Source organism: Bubalus kerabau, unplaced genomic scaffold (assembly GCF_029407905.1).
Source record: "Bubalus kerabau isolate K-KA32 ecotype Philippines breed swamp buffalo unplaced genomic scaffold, PCC_UOA_SB_1v2 scaffold_38, whole genome shotgun sequence".
Taxonomy (NCBI): Eukaryota; Metazoa; Chordata; class Mammalia; order Artiodactyla; family Bovidae; genus Bubalus; species Bubalus kerabau.
The window spans coordinates 2415111-2432723 of NW_026577892.1; positions in this window are offsets into that span (position 1 = coordinate 2415111).

A 17613-nucleotide genomic window follows, 5' to 3' on the forward strand; every position below is an offset into this window, starting at 1 on the left:
ACAGGAGAGGAGTAGGTGCTCAGAGGAAGTGGTGCTGGGACTCTCGGTGTTCCCCTCAAGGGAACCCAGCATGTCGGGGAACTTTTGGATGTCGCATGAAGGGTGTCAGGTACCGTGTCTCACTTCACGACGGAACATGGGACTTCCCTTGAGACGCCGTACCGGGCAAGGGCCTCATCTTGCGAAGACGTTGAAACCACCTCGTTTTTCTCGAGTTGCGGCAGGATTCTCGAGTTTCGACGAGGATTTCAGGCTTCCTCTTGGGTTGGCCTTGGGAAGCCCCATCTCCCATTCAAGTAGCGAGGGAAATCTGGGGGTAGCGCTCGAGTCACTGCAGGGCCAAAGAGACCTCATCAAGGCGTGTGTCCTGGAACTAATATTCCTCTCCAGGGAAGGCAGGAATCTCGGGGTTGCATTTCAGGCTCCCTCGGGGAGTCAGGCCTCGTCTCGAGGGGAAGCCAAGGACTCCGCTCTCCTCTCGAGTGGCGACGCGGATCTCTTGGAGCCCACTGAGTGGCCTCAAGGGAGTCCAGCCTCCTCTTCAGTTTGGAGAGAGGACCCGGGATTGCTCTCCAGGCCATGCAGGAATAGAAGGCCTTCAGCTCGCCAGGATGGGGGCGTCTCAGGGGTTTCCTCGAGCTGCGGCGCCCGTGGGGGTTTTCTCCCGAGGCACGACGAGGATCTCAGGGAGCCTCTCGTGCGGCGCCAGGGAAGTCAGGTCTCCATGCGCGTGGCGAGGGGGAGCGCGTCCTGGCTCTCGAGTCATGGGAGGGGACTAGGGCCTCGAGACGCATTGAAGAAGGACTCTCGAGGTCTTTCTCGGGTGGCGGCGGGAAACCCTCGTTTCCCTCGCCTTCTGCCGGGGATCTTAGGGAACTTCCCAGGGTGCCCCTGAGAGGCGAGGGATCCTGTGAAGTTGGCGGGGCCTCTCGGGACTCCGCTGGGTCTGGCGCAACGGAAGAGGGCCTCACCTCGAGGGGAGGCAGGAACCTCAGGCTTCCTCTCCGTTTCGGCTCCGACCACAGGGTCCCTGCAGAGTTGGGACAGGAGAGTCATGCCTCGTCTTCTCTGAGGAAGGGAACCCCGCTTGCCTCTCGAGTTGTCAGGGGTTTTCAGGCCCCTCGTCGAGCTGTGTGTGGAACCTGCGGGTCTTTCCGGATGATGCACGGGGGTGTCAGTGCCCCTTCGTGTTGTGCCTTCACCCACAGGGTTGCCTTCGAAGAGGGGTCCGGGCCTCGGGTCCTTCTCAAAAGCGGACCGGGGAATCGGGGGCATTTGGCATGTGGCACCACCCACGTGGCTCGTCTCGAATTTCCCTGTGAGACCGGCCTCATCCTGAGGTGCACCGGGTAGGCCAGGAACCCCTTCTGAACCACGCAGGGGAATCGACTCTCCTGTCGTGATCAGGAGGGGAGAACGGGCTCAGATGAAGCTGTGCCGGGACTCTCGGTGTTCCCTCGAGGGTACCCGGCGTGTCGGGGAGCTTTTGGGGGTCGCACGAAGGGTGTCAGGTACTGTTTCGCACTTCAGGGCGGAACATGGGACTTCCCCTGAGACGCTGTAGTGGGCAAGGGCCTCATCTTGCGAAGACGTTGGAACCACGTGTTTTTTCTCGAGTTGCGCCGGGATTCTCGAGTGACGATGGGGATTACAGGCTTCCTCCTCTGTTGGCCCTGGGAAGCCCAGTCTTCCATTCGATTGGCGAGGGAAAGCTGGGGGTTGCGCTCGAGTCATTGCAGGGCCAAAGATACCTCATCTAGGCTTGTGTCCAGGACCTAATGTTCCTCTCCAGGGAAGGCAGGGATCTCGGGGTTGCATTCCAGGATCCCCCTGGGTGTCAGGCCTCGTCTCGAGTGGAAGCAAAGGACTCTGCTGTCCTCCCGAGTCGCGACGCGGATATCTTGGAGCCCCCTAGTGGCGTCAGTGGAGTCAAGCCTCCTCTTCATTTTGGAGAGAGGGCTCGGGATTGTTCTCCAGGCCATGCAGGAAAAGAAGTCCCTTCATCTCGCGAGGACGGGGGCGTCTCAGGGGTTTCCTCGAGCTGCGGCGCCCGTGGGGGTTTTCTCGCGAGGCACGGCGAGGATCTCAGGGAGCCTCTCGTGCGGCGCCAGGGAAGTCAGGTCTCCCTGCGCGTAGCGAGGAGGAGCGCGTTGTGGCTCTCGAGTAATGGGAGGGGACTAGGGCCTCAAGACGCGTTGAAGAGGGACTCTCGAGGTCTTTCTCGGGTTGTGGCGGGAAAAAGTCGTTTCCCTCGACTTCTGCCGGGGACCTTAGGGAACTTCCCAGGGTGTCTCTGAGAGTTGAGGGATACTGTGGAGTTGGCGGTGCCTCTCGGGACTCCGCTGGGTTTGTCGCAATGGAAGAGGGGCTCATCTCGAGGGGAGGCAGGAACCTCAGACTTCCTCTCTGTTTCGGACTCCGACATCAGGGTCCCTGCAGAGTTGGGACAGGAGAGACAGGCTACATCTTTTCTGAGGAATGGAACTCCGCTTGCCTCTCGAGTTGTTCATGGGGTTTCAGGCCCCTTGTCAAACTGTGTGTCGAATCTGCAGGTTTTTCCAGACGATGCACGGGGGTGTCAGTGACCCTTCGTTTTGTGTCTTCATCCACAGGGTTGCCTTCAAAGAGGTGTCCGGGCATCGGGTTCTTATGAAGAGTGGACCGGGATATCGGGGTCGTTCAGCATTTGGCACCACCCACGTGGGTTGTCTCGAATTTCCTCATGAAACCGGCCTCATCCTGAAATGTGCCGCGAAGTTCATGAAACTCTTCCAGACAAAGCAGAGGAATCGACCCTCCTGTGGCGATCAGGAGGGGAGAAGTGGCTCAGATGAAGTGCTGCTGGGAACCTCGGTGTTTCCCTCAAGTGAGACAGGTATGTCGGGTAACTTTTGGGGTCGCATAAAGCGTTCCAAGTACCGTTTCGCTCTTCACAATGGAACGTTGGACTTCTCTTGGGGTGCTCCAGCGGGCATGGGCCTCATCTTGGAATGACTGCGGAACCACTTGGTTTTTCTCGAGTTGCGGTGGGATATTTGAGTTACCACAGGGAATTCATGCTTCCTCTTGTGTTGGCCCACAAAATTCTTATCTTCCATTCGAGATTCGAGGAAGAGCTGGAGGTGCGCTCTAGTCACTGAAGGCAAAAGAGACCCCACCAAGGCTTGTGTGCAGGACCTAATGTTCATGTCCAGGCTCGACAGAAATCTCGGGGTTGCATTCCAGACTCACCTTGGAGTCAGCCCTCATCTCGAGGGGAAGCAAAGGACTCTGCTCTCCTCTCGAGTCGGACGGGTATGTCTTGGAGCCCACTGAGTGGCTTAAAGGGAGTCAAACCTCCTTTGGTGTTTGGAGGGAGGACACGGGATTGCTCTCCAGGGAATGCATGAAATGAAGGCCCTCATCTCCCAATGACTGGGGCGTCTCGTAGGTTTTCTCGAGCTGTGGCGCTAGTGTGGGGTTTCTCACGAAGTAAGACTGGGAGCTCAGTGAGCCTCTCACGTGGTGCCAGGGCAGTCAGGTCTCTATGCACGTGGTGAGAGGGAGCCCGTCATTGTTCTCGAGTCATGGTAGGGGAATTGGGCCTGAAGAGGTGTTAAAGAAGGACTCTCGAGGTCTTTCCTGCGTTGCAGCAGGAAACCCTGGGTTCCATCGACTTGTGCCAGTGAATTCAGGAAGCTTCTCAGCGTGCCTCTGAGAAGTCAGGGTCACTGTGGAGTTGGGAGGGGCCTCTCGGAACTCCACTGGGTTTGGTGCAATGGAAGAGGGCCTCATGACAAGTTGAGGCAGGAACCTCAGGGTTCCTCTCCTGGCTTCGAATGCGCCGGATCTGACTCGGATCGCAGAGTCCCTGCAGAGTTGGGACAGGAGAGTCAGGCCTCGTCTTGTGTGGAGGACTGGAACTCCGCTTGACTCTCGCGTTGTTCATGGGGTGACAGGCCACTTGTCGATTTGTATGTGGAACTTGTGGGTTTTTCTGGACGATGCACCGGGGTGTCACTGCCCCTTCGTGTTCTGCCTTGATCCACAGGATTGCCTTCGAGTTGGGTTCTGTCATCGGGTTCTTATCAAGAGCGGACCAGGGAATTGGGGTCTTTTGGCATGCCGCACCACCCACGAGGCTATGTCTAAAATTTCCTCGTGAGACTGGCCTCATCATGCGCCAGGAAGGTCGGGAATGCCTTCCAGACAAAGCAGGGGAATCGAACCTCCTGTCGCAATCAAGAGGGGAGAAGAGTCTCAGATGAAGTGGTGCCGGGAACCTCGGTGTTCTCCTCAAGTGAGACTGGTATGTCGGGGAACTTTTGGGGTCGCATCAAGGGTTCCAAGTAACTTTTCGCTCTTCAATACGGAACGTGGGACTTCTCTTGAGACGCTGTAGCGGGCAAGGGCCTCATCTTTCGATGACGGGGGAACCACGTGGTTTTTCTTGAGTTGCGGCGGGATTCTCGAGTTACGACGGGGAATTCAGGCTTCCTGTTCAACTGGCCCAGGGAAGTCCAGTTTTCATTCGAATTGCGAGTTAGAACTGGGGATTGCTCTCGAGACACTGCAGGGCCAAATAGACCTCATCTAGGCTTGTGTCCAGGACCTAATGTTCCTCTGCTGGGGCGACAGCGATCTCGGCATTGCATTCTCGACTCACCCGGGGAATCAGGCCTCGTCTCGAGGGGAAGCCAAGGACACCGCTCTCCTGTCAAGTCGCGACGGGTATATCTTGGAGCTCACTGTGTGGCCTAAAATGAGTCAAGCCTCCTGTGGAGTTTGGAGAGAGGACTCAGGATTGCTCTCCAGGCCATACAGCAAAAGAAGGCCCTCATCTCGTGAGGACTGGGGCGTCTCGTGGGTATTCTCGAGCTGCGGCTCCAGTGTGGTGTTGCTCACGAGGTATAATGGGGAGTTCAGGGAGCCTCTCCTGTGGCGCCAGGGAAGTCAGGTTTCTATGCGCGTGGCTAGGCGGAGTGCGTCATTGCTCTCGAGTCATGGTAGGGGAATCGCACCTCAAGACGCGTTGAAGAAGGACTCTCGAGGTCTTTTACGGGTTGGGGCAGGAAACCCTTGGTTCCCTCGACTTGTGCCGGTGATCTCAGGAAGGTCTAAGGGTGCCTCTGAGAAGTCAGGGATACTGTGCAGTTGGGAGGGGCCTCTCGGGACTCCACTGGGTTCGGTGCAATGGAAGAGGGCCTCATCTTGAGTGGAGGCAGGAAACTCATGTTTCCTCTCCTGACTTCCCCTGGGCCAGATCTGACTCGGATTGCAGTTTCGCTGCAGAGTTCGAACAGGAGAGTCAGGCCTCGTCTTGTGTGGAGGAATGGAACTCTGCTTGCCTCTCCAGTTGTTCACGGGGTGACAGGTCACTTCTCGAGCTGTGTGTGGTACCTGCGGGTTTCTCCGGACGATACCCGGGGGTGTCAGTGCCCCTTCGTGTTGTGCCTTCATCAAAAGGGTTATCTTCAAAGAGGTGTCCGGGCACTGGGATCTTATCAAGAGCGAACCGGGAAATCGGGGTCTTTCGGCATGTGTCACCATCCACGAGGCTATGTCTCGAATATCCTCGTGAGACCGGCCTCATCCTGAGATGCACCGGGAAAGGCGGGAACCCCTTCAAGACAAAACAGGGGAATCGACCCTCCTGTCGCGATCAGGAGGGGAGAAGGGGCCCAGATGTAGTGGTGCCGGGAACCTCGGTGTTCTCCTCGAGTCAGACCAGTGTGTCGAGGAACTTTTGAGGTGGCATCAAGGGTGCCGATACCGTTTCGCACTTCAAGACGGAACGTGGGACTTCTCTTGAGACGCTGTAGGGGGCAAGGGCCTCATCTTGGGATGACGGGGGAACCACGTAGCGTTTCTCGAGTTGTGGCGGGATTCTCGAGTTTCGACGGGGAATACAGTCTTCCTCATGTGTTGGCCCAGGGAAGTCCTATCTTCCATTCGAGTTTCAAGGGAGAGCTGGGGATTGCCCTCGAGTCACTGCAGGGCAAAATAGACCTCATCTAGGCTTGTGTCCAGGACTTAATGTTCATCCCTAGGGGCGACAGGGATCTCGGGCTTGCATACCAGACTCACCCGGGGAATCAGGCCTCGTCTCGAGGGGAAGCAAAGAACTCCGCTGTCCTTTTGAGTCGCGATGGGTATCTCTTGGAGCCCACTGTGTGCCCTAAAGGGAGTCAAGCCTCCTGTGCTGTTTGGATAGAGGACTCGGGATTCCTCTCCAGGCCATGCAGGAAAAGAAGGCCCTCATCTCGCGATGACGGCGGCCTCTTGTGGGTTTTCTAGACTGCCGCGCTAGTGCCGGGTTTCTGACGAGGTACGAGAGGGAGCTCAGGGAGCCTCTCGTGTGGCGCCAGGGAAGTCAGGTCCCCATGAGATGGCTAGGGGGAGTTCGTCATTGCTCTCGAGTCATGGTAGGGTAATCGGGCCTCAAGACGGGTTGAAGAAGGACTCTCGAGGTCTTTCTCGGGTCACTGCATAAAACCCAGGGTTCCCTTGACTTGTGCCTGCGACCTCAGGGAGCTTCTCAGAGTGCCTCTGAGAAGTCAGGGATACTGTGCAGTTTGGAGGGGCCTCTCGAGACTCCTCTGCATTTGGTGGAATGTAAGAGGGACTCATCTCGAGTTGAAGCAGGAACCTCAGTGTTCCTCTCCATTTCTGACTCAGATCGCAAGGTCCCTGCATGTTGGTACAGGAGAGTCAGGCCTCGTCTTTTCTGGAGGATGGGACTCCTCTTGCCTCTCGAGTTGTTCTTGAGGTGACAGGCCACTTGTCGAGCTGTGTATGTAACCTGCCCCTTTTTCCGGATGATGCACAGGTGTGTTAGTGCCCCTTCGTGTTGTACCTTCATACTCAAGGCTGCCTTCCAAGAGGTGTCCGAGCATCGGATTCTTATCAAGAGCGGACCGGGAAATTGGAGTCTTTCAGCAAGTGGCACCACCCACAAAGCTACGTATGGAATTTCCCCATGAGACCGGCCTCATCCTGAGTTGTGCAGGGAAGGTCGGGCCCCCTTGCAGACAAAGCAGGGGAATCGACCCACGGGTCACGATCAGGAGGGGAGAAGGGGCTTAAATGAAGTGGTGCCGGGAACCTCGGTGTTCCCCTTGAGTGAGACCGGCGTGTTGGGGGACTTTTGGGGTCGCATCAAGGGTGCCAAGTACCGTTTCGCATTTCAAGACGGAACCTGGGACATCTTTTGAAACGCTGTAGCGGGCAAGGGCCTCATCTTGCGATGACGGGAGAACCACGTGGTTTTGCTCGAGTTGCGGCGGGATTCTCGAGTTATGACCGGGAATTTAGGCTTCCTCTTGTTGGTCTTGAAATCCAATCTTCCATTCGGGTTGCGAGGGGGAGCTGGGGATTGCGCTAGAGTCACTGCAGGGCAAAAGAGACCTAGTCTAGGCTTGTGTCCAGGATCTAACGTTGCTCTCCAGGGGCGAGAGGGATCTCGGGTTTGCATTCCAGACTCATCCGGGGAGTCAGTTCTCACCTCGAGGGTAAGCAAAGAATTCCGCTCTCGTCTCGAGTCGCGATGGGTATCTCTTGGAGCCCACTGTGTGTACTAAAGGGAGTCAAGCCTCCTGTGGAGTTTGGAGAGAGGACTCGGGATTGGACTCCAGGCCATGCAGGAAAAGAAGGCCCTCATCTCGAGATGACGGTGGCGTCTCGTGGGTTTTCTCGAGCTGCGGCGCCAGTGTGGGGTGTCTCATGAAGTACCACGGGGATTTCAGGGAGCCTCTTCTGTGGCATCAGGAAAATCCAGTATTCCATTCGAGTTGCAAGTTAGAACTGGGGATTGCTCTCCAGTCACTGCAGGGCAAAATAGACCTCATCTACGCTTGTGTCCAGGACCTAGTGTTCCACTACTGGGCCAACAGGGATCTCAGGGTTGCATTCTCGACTCACCCGGAGAGTCAGGCCTCGTCTTGAGGGGCAAAAAAGGACTCCGCTCTCCTGTCGAGTCGCGACGGGTATCTCTTGGAGCCCACTGCGTGGCGTAAAGGGAGTGAAGCCTCCTATGGAGTTTGGAGAGATGACTCGGGAATGTTTTCCTGGCCATGCAGGAAAAAAGGCCCTCGTCTCGCGATGACGGGGGCGTCTCGTGGGTTTTCTCCAGCTGCAGCGCCAGTATCAGATTTCTCACGAGGTACGACGGGGAGCTCAGAGAGCCTCTCGTGTGGTGCTAGGGACGTCAGGTCTCCGTGCGTGTGGTGAAGGGGAGTGCGTGATTGCTCTCGAGTCATAGTAGGCGAATCGGGCCTCAAGACGCATTGAAGAAGGACTCTCGAGGTCTTTCTCGGGTTGCGGCAGGGAACCCTGGGTTCCCTCGACTTGTGTCGGTGACCTCAGGCAACTTCTCAGGGTGCCTCTGAGAAGTCAGGGACACTGTGGATTTGGGAGGGGCCTTTCATTACTCAACTGGGTTTGGTGCAATCGAAGAGGGCCTCATCTTGAATGGAGGCAGGAACCTCAGGGGTCCTCTCCATTTCTGACTCGGGTCGCAGAGTACCCGCCGACTACGGACAAGAGAGTCACGCCTCGTCTTCCGTGGAGGAATGGATCTCCGCTTGCCTTTCGAGTTGTTCACGGAGTGACAGGCCACTTGTTGAGCTGTGTGTGGAACCTGCGGGTTTTTCCGGACGATGCACAGGGGTGTCAGTGCCCCTTCGTGTTGTGCCTTCATCCACAGGGTTGCCTTCAAAGAGGTGTCCGGGCATCGGGTTCTTTTCAAGAGCGTACCAGAAAATTGGGGTCTTTCAGCATGTGGTACCACCCACGAGGCTACGTCTCGAATTTCCTCGGGAGACCAGCCTCATCCTGAGGTTCGCCGGGAAGGTAGGGAACCCTTGCAGACAAAGCAGGGGAATCGACACACCGGTCGCGATCAGAAGGGGAGAAGGGGCTCAGATGAAGTGGTGCCGGGAACCTCGGTGGTCCCCTCGAATGAGACCGGTATGTCATGGCACTTTTGAGGTCGCATCAAGGGTGCCAAGTACAGTTTCGCACTTCAAGACGAAACGTGGGAATTCTCTGGAGATGCTCTAGCGGGCAAGGGCCTCATATTGCGATGACGAGGGAAACACGTGGTTTTTCTCGAGTTGCGGCGGGATTCTCGAGTTACGACGGGGAATTCAGGCTTCCTCTTGTGTTGGCCCAGGAAGTCCAATCTTCCATTCAACTTGTCAGAGAGAGCTGTGGGTTGCTCTCGAGTCACTTCAGGGCAAAGAGTCCTCATCTAGGCTTGGGGCCAGGATGTAGTGTTCCTCTCCAGGGGCAACAGGGATATCGGGGTCGCATTCCAGTCTCACCCGGTGGGTCACGCCTCGTCTCGAGTGGAAGCAAAGGACTCCACTATCCTCTTGATTCGCGACGTGTAACTCTTGGAGCCCAATGAGTGGCCTAAAGGGAGTCAAGCGTCCTGTGTAGCTTGGACAGAAGGTTCACGCTTGATCTGCATACCATTCAGTTAAAGATGGCCCTCCTCTCGTGATGACGGGAGCGTCTCATGGGTTTTCTCGAGCTGCGGCGCCAGTGTGGGGTTTCTCACGAGATATGATGGGGAGCTCAGGGAGCCTCTCGTGCGGCGCCAGAGAAGTCAGGCCTCCATGCGTGTGGCCAGGCAGATCGCGTCATTGCTCTGGAGTCATGGGAGGGACTAGGGCCTCCAGACGCATTTAAGAAGGACTCTCGAGGTCTTTCTTGGGTTGGGGCGGGAAACACTCGTTTCCCTCGACCTCTACCGGGGACCTTAGGGAACTTCCCAGGTGCCTCTGAGAGGTGAGGGATACTGAGGAGTTAGAGGGGCCTCTCGGGACTCCACTAGGTTTGACGAAATGAAAGAGGGCCTCATCTCGATTGGAGGCAGGAACCTCAGGCTTCCTCTCCATTTCTGACTCTGACCGCAGGGTCCCTGCAGGGTTGGGACAGGAGAGTCAGGCCTCGTCTTGTCTGAGTAATGGAACTCTGCTTGCCTCTCGAGTCGTTCAGTGGGTCTCAGGCCCCTTGTCGAGCTGTGTGTGGAACCTGCGGGTGTTTCCAGAAGATGCACGGGGGTGTCATTGCCCCTTCATTTGGTGCCTTCCCCCACAGGGTTGCCTTCAAAGAGGTGTCCAGCATCAGGTTCATTTCAAGAGCGGACCGGGAAATCGGGGTCATTCGGCATGTGGCACCACCCACGTGGCTCATCTCGAATTTCCTCGTGAGACCAGCATCATCCTGAGGTGCGCCGGGATGGCCGGGAACCCCTTCCACACAAAGAAGGGGTATCGACTCTCCTGTCGCGATCAGGAGGGGAGATGGGGCTCAGATGAATTGGGGCCGGGACTCTAGGTGTTCCACTCGAGGGAACCCGGCGTTTCAGGGAACTTTAGGGGTCGCATCAAGGGAGCCAAGTACCGTTTCCCACTTCAGGACGGAACATGGGACTTCCCTGGAGACGCTGTAGCGGGCAAGGGCCTCATCCTGTGAAGACGTTGGAACCACGTCGTTTTTCTCGAGTTGCGTCTGGATTCTCGAAAACGACGGGGATTTCAGGCTTCCTCTTGGGTTGGCCCTGGGAAGCCCAATCTTCCCCTGGAGTTGCGAGGGAAAGCTGGGGGTTCTGCTCGAGTCACTACAGGGCCAAAGAGACCTCATCGAGGCGTGTGTCCAGGACCTAATATTCCTCTCAAGGGAAGACAGAGATCTCGGGTTTCCATTCCAGACTCCCCCGGGGAGTCAGGCCTCGCCTCGAGGGGAAGCAGAGGACTCCACTTTCCTCTCAAGTCGCGACACGGATCTCTTGGAGCCCACTGAGTGGACTCAAGGGTGTCGAGCCTCCTCTTCAGTTTGGAGAGAGGACTCGGGATTGCTCTCCAGGTCAGGCAGGAAAAGAAGGCCCTCATCTCGCGATGACGGGGGCATCTCATGGGTTTCCTCAGGCTGCGGCGCCCTTGGGGGTTTTCTCACGAGGCACGACGAGGACCTCAGGGAGCCTCTCGTGCGGCGCCAGGGAACTCATGTCTCCATGCGCATGGCGAGGGGGAGCTGGTCATCACTCTCGAGTCATGGGAAGTGACTAGGGCCTCAAGACGCGTTGAAGAAGGACTCTCGAGGTCTTTCTCGGGTGGCGGCGGGAAACCCTCGTTTCCCTCGACTTCTGCAGGGGACTATAGGGAACTTCCCACGGTGCTTCTGAGAGGTGAGGGATGCTGTGCAGTTGGCAGGGCCTCTCGGGACTCTGCTGGGTTCGGCGCAATGGAAGAGGGCCTCATCTCGAGGGGAGGCAGGAACCTCAGGCTTCCTCTCCGATTCTGACTCCGACTGCACGGTCCCTGCAGTGTTGGGACAGGAGAGTCATGCCTCGTCTTGTCTGAGGAATGGAATTCTGGTTGCCTCTCGAGTTGTTCCGGGAGTCTCAGGCCCCTTGTCGAGCTGTGTGTAGACCCTGCGGGTTTTTCCGGATGATGCACGGGGGTGTCAGTGCCCCTTCGTGTTGTGCCTTCACCCACAGGGTTGCCTTCGAAGAGGTGTCCGGGCATCAGGTTCTTATCAAGAGCGGACCGGAAAATCGGTGTCGTTCGGCACGTGGCACCTCACACATGGCTGGTCTCGAATTTCCTCCTGAGACCGGCCTCATCCTGAGGTGCACCAGGAAGGCCGGGAACCCCATCCAGAGAAAGCAGGGGAATCGACTCTCCTGTCACGATCAGGAGGGGAGAAGGTGCTCAGATGAAGTGGTGCCGGGACCCTTGGTGTTCCCCTCGAGGGAACCCAGCGTGTCGGGAACTTTTGCGGTCGCATCAAGGGTGTCAAGTACCGTTTCGCACTTAAGGACAGAACATGGGACTTCCCTGGAGACGCCGGGAATTTCGGTGTTCCCCTGGAGTGAGACCAGTATGTTGGGGAACTTTGGGGTCGCATCAAGGGTGCCAAGTAGCATTTCGAACTTTAAGATGGAACGTGGGACTTCTGTTGAGACTCTAGCTGGCAAGGGCCTCATATTGCGATGAAGGGGGAACCACATGGTTTTTAAGACTTGAGGCTGAATTCTCGAATTACGATGGGATATTCAGACTTCCTCATGTGTTGACCGTGGGAAGCCCAATCTTCCATTCAAATTGTGAGGGAGAGATGGAGGTTGCTCTCGATCACTGTAGGGCAAAATAGACCTCATCTAGGCTTGTGTCTAGGACATAATGTTCCACTCCAGGGGCGACAGGGATCTCGGGGTTGCATTCCAAACTCACCCGGGGAGTCAGGCCTCGTCTCCTGGGAAGCAAAGGACTCCGCTCTCCTCTCGAGTCGCACCGGGTATTTCTTGGACCCAACTGAGTGGCCTAAAGGGAGTCAATCCTCCTGTGAAGTTTGGAGAGAGGACCAGGGATTGCTCTCCAGGTCAGGCAGGAAAAGAAGGCCCCCATCTCTCCTTGACGGGGGCATCTTGTGGTTTTTCTCGAACTGCGGCGCCACTGTGGGTTTTCTCACGAGGTATGATGGGGTACTCAGGGAGCCTCTTGTGTGGTACTAGGGAAGTCAGTTTTCCTGCTTGTGGCGAGGGGAGCGCGTCCTTGCTCTGGAGTCATGGTAGGGGAATCGGGCATCAAGAGACGTTGAAAAAGGACTATCCAAGTCTTTCTCGGGTTACTTCAGGAAACTCTGGGTTCCCTCGACTTGTGCCAGTGACCTCAGGTAGCTTCTCAGGGAGCCTCTGAGAATTCAGGGATACTGTGGTGTTGGGAGGGGCCTCTCGGGACACCACTGAGTTTGGTTCAATGGAAGAGGGCCTCTTCTCTAGTTGAGGTAGGAACCTCAGGGTTCCTCTCCATTTCTGACTCCGATCGCAGGGTCCCTGAAGAGTTGGGCCAGGAGGGTAAGGCCTCGTCTTGTGTGAAGGAATGCAACTTCACTTGCCTCTCGAGTTGTTCACGGGGTGACAGTCCACATTTGGAGCTGTGAGTGGAATCGGCGGGTTTTTCCAGACGATGCATGGGGATGTCAGTGTCCCTTCGTGTTGTGCCTTCATCCACAGGGTTGCCTTCGAAGAGATGTCCGGGCGTCAGGTTCTTATCTAGAGTGGACCGGGAATTCGGGATCTTTCAACATGTGGCACCAACCATGAGGCTACTTTTCGAATTTCCTCCTGAGACTGGCCTCATCCGGAGGTTTGCGGGGAACGTCGGGAACCCCTTGCAGACAAAGCATGGGAGTCGACCCTCCTGTCGCGATCAGGAGGGGTGAAGGGGCTCACAGGAAGTGGTGCCATGAACTTTGGTGTTTCCCTCGAGTGAGACCGGTATGTCAGGGAACTTTGGGGGTCGCATCAAGGGTGCCAAGTACCGTTTTGTACTTCAGGATGGAACGTGGGATTTCTCTTGATACGCTGTAGTGGCCAAGGGCCTCATCTTGCGATGACGGGGGAGCCACGTGGTTTTTCTCGAGTTGCGGCGGGATTCTCGAGTTACGACGGGGATTTCAGGCTTCCTCTTGTGTTGGGCCAGGGAAGTCCAATCATCCATTTGAGTTGCGAGGGAGAGCTGGGGGTTGCGCTCGAGTCACTGCAGGGCAAAGGAGACCTCATCTAGGCTTGTGTCCAGGACCTAATGTTCCTCTCCAAGGGCCACAGGGATCTCAGGTTTGCATTCCAGACTCACCCAGGGAGTCAGGCCTCGTGTCGAAGGGAAGCAAAGGACTCTGCTCTCCTTTCGAGTTGCGACGGGCACCTCTTGGAGCCCACTTTGTGGCCTAAAGGGAGTCAAGCCTCCTGTGAAGTTTGGAGAGAGGACTTGGGACTGCTCTCCAGGCCATGCAGGAAAAGATGGCCCTCATCTCGCGATGACGGAGGGGTCTTGTGTGTTTTCTCGAGCTGCGGCGCCAGTGTGGGGTTTCACACGAGATACGACAGGGAGCTCAGGGAGCCTCTCATGTGGCGCCAGGGAAGTCAGGTCTCCATGTGCGTGGCGAGGGGGAGCGCGTTATTGCTCTCGAGCCATGGTAGGGGAATCTGACCTCAAGACGCGTTGAAGTAGGACTCTCGAGGTCTTTCTTCGGTTGTGGCAGGAAACCCTTATTTCCCTCGACGTTTGCCGGTGGCCTCAAGGAGCTTCTCAGAATGCCTATGAGAAGTCAGGGATACTGTGGAGATGGGAGTGGCCTCTCGGGACTCCACTGGGTTTGTTTTAATGGAAGAGGGCCTAATCTCGGGTTGAGGCAGGAACCTCAGGTTTCCTCTCCATTTCTGACTCAGATCGAAGCGTGCCTGCAGAGTTGGGATTGGATACTCAGGCCTCGTCTTGTCTGAGGAAGGGAGCTCCGCTTGCCTCTCTCATTGTTTAAGGGATGACAGGCCAGTTGTGGAGCTGTATGTGGATCCTGTGGGATTTTCTGGACGATGAACAGGGTTGCCAGTGCCCCCTCGTGTAGTGCCTTCATCCACAGGGTTGCCTTAGAAGAGGTGTCCGGGCATCGGGTTCTTATCAAGAGCAAGACCGAGAAATCGGGGTCTTTCGGCACGTGGCACCAACACGAGGCTACGTCTCGAATTTCTTCGTGAGACTGGCCTCATCCTGAGGTGCGCCATGAAGGTCGGGAACCCCTTCTAGACAAAGCAGGGGAATCGACCTTCCTGCCATGATCAGGAGGGGAGAAGGGGCTCAAATGAAGTGGTGCCAGGAACTTCGGTGTTCCCTTGGATTGAGACCGGTATATTGGGGAACTTTTGGGGTCGCATCAAGGGTGCCAAGTAGCATTTCGAACTTTATGACGAAACATGGGACTTCTCTTGAGACTCTGTAGCGGGCAAAGGCCTCATATTGCGATGAATGGGGAACCACGTGGTTTTTAAGAGTTGAGGCGGGATTCTCGAGTTACAACGGGAAATTCAGACTTCCTCTTGTGTTGGCCCAGTGAAGACCAATCTTCCATTCGAATTGCGAGGGAGAGATGGGTGTTGCTCTCGAGTCAGTGTAGGGCAAAATAGACCTCATCTAGGCTTTTGTCCAGGACATAATGTTCCTCTCCAGGGGCAACAGGGATCTCGGGGTTGCATTCCAGACTCACCCAAGGTAAGGCCTCGTCTCGAGGGGAAACAAAGTACTCTGCTCTCCTCTCAAGTCGCGACAGGTATCTCTTGGAGCCCATTGAGTGGCCTAAAGGGAGTAAAGCCTCCTGTGAAGTTTGGAGAAAGGACCAGGGATTGCTCTCCAGGTCAGGCAGGAAAAGATGTCCCCAATCTCGCGATGACGGTGGCGTCTCGTGGGTTTTCCCGAGCTGTGGCGCCAGTGTGGGGTTTCTCACGAGGTATGACGGGGAGCTCAGGGAGCCTCTCATGTGGCGCCAGGGAAGTCAGGTGTCCATGCGCATGGCGAGGGGGAGCGTGTCATTGCTCTCGAGTCATGGTAGGGGAATCCGGCCTCAAGACGTGTTGAAGACGGACTCTTGAGGTCTTTCTCGGGTTGCGGCAGGATACCCTGTGTTCCCTCGACTTGTGCCGGTGAACTCAGGGAGTTGCTCAGGGTGCCTCTGAGAAGACACTGATACTGTGGTGTTGGGAGGGGCCTCTCGGGACTCCACTGCGTTTGGTGCAATGGAAGATTGCCGGGAGCCAGCGAGAGATATTCCACTCGTGACTAATGTCATGAGGAAAGAGTCTCGGCATACGCAAAGGCGGGATCGAGCCTCCGGGAGTTCCCCCGTATATTCTTCAGCATCTACCCCCAAAAACCAAAGTCTGCCTTCTTTATTGCTTTGTTCTCTCACCTCTGACATTACTGGGGATGTCCCCCACCACCATCTCACTCTCTCTGTCAAAGAGCTAACTTACAGCTCCAACTAATAATGTTCCTGGGCAATTAGGAGTGTTTAAATCCAAACCCCTCAGATGGTTTTCTAACTCGCCTGACAAGTTTACCCGGTCTCCTACAGCTATGCATACGATTGTGTACAGTCTCCCAGCCTCGAGACGCACGGGAAGTTTAAGATATTCAAATAGCTTAGAGCCTCTCAGAGAGTTAGAAACTGTCAGAATAAAACTAGTAAAAGATTTCATTGATGAACCAATGCTTTTTCCAAGTTTCCACATCCCCTGAATTGTATCCTTGAATGTGTGCTAATTAATATAGTTGGTATGTAGAAAAAATAAGTAGTGGCCTTGATGTTGGTAACTTTAGACCCTTAAGGTAATAAATTCTTTTCTTTGTTGTAAACCCATTACACATCCTCCCTATAGGAATGCAATTTTATCTTCGAAAGATGGCGCCAAACCTTAAACAATTACTCTTAGAGAAAATAACTCTTATGGTTGATAAGTCTTTGTCAAGAGTCATAAAATGTTAATAGGTCTTCTGGCCAGAAGATGATGTAAATCATCTAAACCATTTTTATACGATAAATCTGCAGAAAAGAAACCCTGGTTTTTGATAAGGATTAAAGACTGCTGACTTTGCATCCCCTATTATCCTCTATGTGTAACTTAGGATATTAAAACCTGTGTTGAAAATAAAGCTACGGGCCTTGCTCGCCAACGCTTGGTCTCCCCATGTCATTATTCCCCTCAATTTTCAGATGAGTGTCCATCTGGAGCGCGGATATCCTCTGCGACCATTTATTTGCCTGGGCTTCGAAGAGCCACTCGATAAGGTGTCTAAGGTGGGGCACCTTCCTCTATTCTAGAGGGCACCTGCAGCCTCCGTGGTCAGAGCTAACCTGGTGTCACGGGTTATATTGATTTTCCGCGTAAACCAAGCTACTCAGCTGCTTTTCTCCACTGAATTTTCCTACTGAGCTATCCTCATTCTATTACTCTTTATATCTTTGATGAATAAATAAATATATAAATAGGTCGCCTACTCCATCTTCCCTTCGAATACCCTGGATCAGCTGGGGCTGGACCTCTGCAGGTGGCGCCCGAGACAGGCATTTCGAAGGTAAATCCCCAACCCCATTCCCCCAGTGTTCAGTTTTGGGGACAGATAGGATCCCACTTAGGGGGCTGCAGATCCCCCTGTAGAATAGACAGGGCGAGAGGAGTGGGAAGTGTTGAAGAGTTAGAGAGAAAAAACGGTTTCTAAAAAGGCTGACAAAAAAGGCCTAATCTTTAGATAGCTAAAAACAAAATCTTTTACTATCCTTAAGTTTCTGACATGGGCAACACTGAATCAAATGAAAGACAGCTCTTTATAGGAGTAATTTTACAGTTATTAAGTAAAAGAAGAATCAAGGTTAAAAAATCTTCCATTCAATCATTTTTTACATTTGTACAAGACCACTGCCCTTGGTTTCTACAACAAGGCACTGTTAACCTCGATATCTTGAAAAAACTAGGAAAACAGCTAAGAGCTTATTGTGCTCAGCAAGGTTTGGAAAAAATCCCTACTTACACCTTTCCTCTGTGGAATATGACTAGAGATGTTTTAGATCCAGCTCATGAATTTGAAAAGGTACCTGTTAAAGAGGAAAGTAAAGTTGGAAAAGTACCTGTTAAACAAAAAAGCAAATCTGAAAAGGTACCTGTTATAAAGAAAAGTGAAAATGAAGAGGCTATACCTAGCTATCGACAGCTAAATGAATGGCTGGCCGCTATGACTGCCAATGAGCATGTAAAAGATAGGGATGAAAAGAAAGATCAGCTCTCCCCTCAATTTG